Raw genomic sequence first — 2,942 nt, forward strand, 5'->3', positions numbered from 1 at the left:
ATTGTTAAGGCAAGAAACGATTCCTATTCTAGATTTTCTAGAGCACGCCTTATATTGATTTAAGTTCTCTTAAGTCTATCATCGCATGGTAAACATAGGCATATATCTCATATATAAAACTAAATAAACAAATAAATGTAAAGTGCAATAAAGTAAATGTGTTTGGTTATGGCCCCATCCTATGTGATCTTTATCAAGCTCATGATAAAGATCAAGGTCAATCTAATATGGTGATGGAAATAAATACAACTACTTATTACATAAGTCTTCTTCTTTGCTTAGACTTCTTGTATGCCTCGTCTTCTTCTTTGTATCACCTCCATTGGATAGCCTTCTTGAGTCTTCAATTACATTACATAGATTGAAATTAAAACTAATCTAATGAACTTACAAGAATAACTCGAGTTACATTCGAGATTTATGATTACAAAGATTGACGACATGCAAGTCGTATTTAAAACCAAAACCAAAACTATTACACTAAGGTCGAAAGGCCATAACCATCCACAATGCTCATACAACACATAAAAGCATGTTAAAAACACATAATCTGATCTTAACATATCATATTATCCATGATCTAATCATAAAAAAATATGACAAAAATCAGAAAAATCAGAATCAAATCAGAAAAACAAGAATTACTGTTTACGGGCAGTAAACGACGTCAAACGCCTTACAGACGAGTCGTTGATAGCTTTACCTATCAGTTTTGTTCAGACGCTCGTTTACCTATGGAATAGGGTATTCGTTTGCGTAAATCGGACACCAGACCCAGATTTTAGTAAATCTGCAGCAGCCAATTCAGAATCCGTATCTAATATGATTCTCATAATTAAAACAAACATAAATCATGTATATATCAGTATATATACAGATTACATAATCATCTTATAATTATACAACTCACATGAATATTATATATTCAAAACCATACATATATAAGCATATTATATCAACATCAAATCATGGTGAATCACGTACATGCTCATATATCGAAAATAGTTACACACATAAACGAATTAAAAACTTTTCGCAAGTAGCTCTGATGCCATTGAAGGGTTTTCAGCACATAAACGCAACGAAAACGTAAATTGAAATCATAAAAAAATCGAAACCCTCTGCAGGATCCATGCGAAAAATAATATTTAATTCGTAGTTCAGTATGTTTACCTTAGGAAGCTTTACGTTAATGAAAAGATGGAGGTCTTTAATAGCGATCCAAGAACGATGAACGGAAATCCCTAGTAGCTGTTCCTCAAGTGTGAAGCACTCCACCGTTATCCACCAAGAGTACAATGTGATGGAGGAGGAAGAGGTTGAGGGAATTAGTGGCCTCCCTCTTGGTCTACTTTAGAATTAGGGTTAATTATTTGGGTTGAGGCAAATAGGATTTATAATAGTATATTTATAGGCAAAATTTTCAGCTGAAAATTTTCCATAAAATATTATTATTATTAACCCTTTAATTGATTATTCTTATTAACCAATTAACTAATAATTATAACACCTTTTAATCATTAATCCCTTTTCTAAACACTTTAGAAAAATAATTCTCTCACTTGATTTAATTTCCAAAATTAAATTCTTAATTATTAATATTAAGAATTAATTAAATCTTATTTAATCAATTATTAAATCTGCTAATTAATTATTTATTTCATAAATAAATAATTACCAGCCATTATTAATTAATTCATCCACCATTAAATCATTCTCTTTTATGGTGTGACCCTGTAGGTTCAATATTAAGCCGGTAGTAGAAATAAATAATAATAAAACTATTTTATCATTATTTATATAAATTCTCTAATTCATTAAATATGATTAATTAATAAATTAATCATATTTATTCTAAATCGTGAGGGATACTTCTCAGCATATCGCGACTATCCGGATAATACGAATTCACTGCTTAAAATACCAAGAACCTATTCAGTGAGTAGTTACCGTACAATCAATTCCTTCTACCCTGCAATGTCACGATTAAATACAAGGCATGGAACTTGTATCAAGCCTATCTTATTTAATCATTTGCTTTCCCATTCACTATGCTTAGTTCTAATTAATGTAAATTAGAAACTCCTTTATAATTTCATTCACTCTGGCCAGAGATTCCTGAACTAGCATAAGTGGATCAGCATTGAACATTTTCTTCCTTCACTGGAAGGGGTAGATCCTTTATTGATCATACACTATCTTCGTGTATAAATTCCTACACCCAGTAGAGCCCTTATTATTGTCCCTGGAGACTAAGAACTAAACCAAAGTATAGTTCAGTGTACACAAGATGACTATGATGACCTCAAGTCTAAGGATACTTGTACAACTATCACTATGTGAACATCTGCTGACAAGTGAGTGAACTCCATCAGTTGTTAAACTGTGTGAGTCATGTTCAGTGAACTTATTCTATAATAAGCACCTACATACTAGCTATAGTGTCACCACACAAATGTCTATGAGAACAGACATCCTTCATAATGAAGCAAGCATTGTATGTACCGATCTTTGTGGATTACTAATTACCAGTTAGTAATCCTATGACCAGGAAATATTTAAGTTCACAGTTATCATATTTTAGGTCTCATTATTATGATCTCATCATAATCCATAAAAAGCTTTACTCTAAACTATGGTATATCTTATTTAAACACTTAAATAGATAAAGCCCGCAATAAAACCAAAACAAGTCTTTTATTAATATCAATGAAATCAAAACAGATTACATAAAAGTTATTCCTAAATCCTCATACATGATTGGACTTAGGACACATCTCTTTCATCTATTACCCAGTTAATAGGCTTCCTCATTCCATTTGCATACACTTCGACGCATGTGACTATGCTGTCACTGTCAATTGGTATTCGAATTCTTTATCCGTTGAGTACATGATCATCCGTCGAGTTTATGATCATCCGTTGATGGCTTTATTGAACAT

The sequence above is a fragment of the Apium graveolens genome, chromosome 6, assembly GCF_009905375.1.
Source record: "Apium graveolens cultivar Ventura chromosome 6, ASM990537v1, whole genome shotgun sequence".
Lineage (NCBI taxonomy): Eukaryota > Viridiplantae > Streptophyta > Magnoliopsida > Apiales > Apiaceae > Apium > Apium graveolens.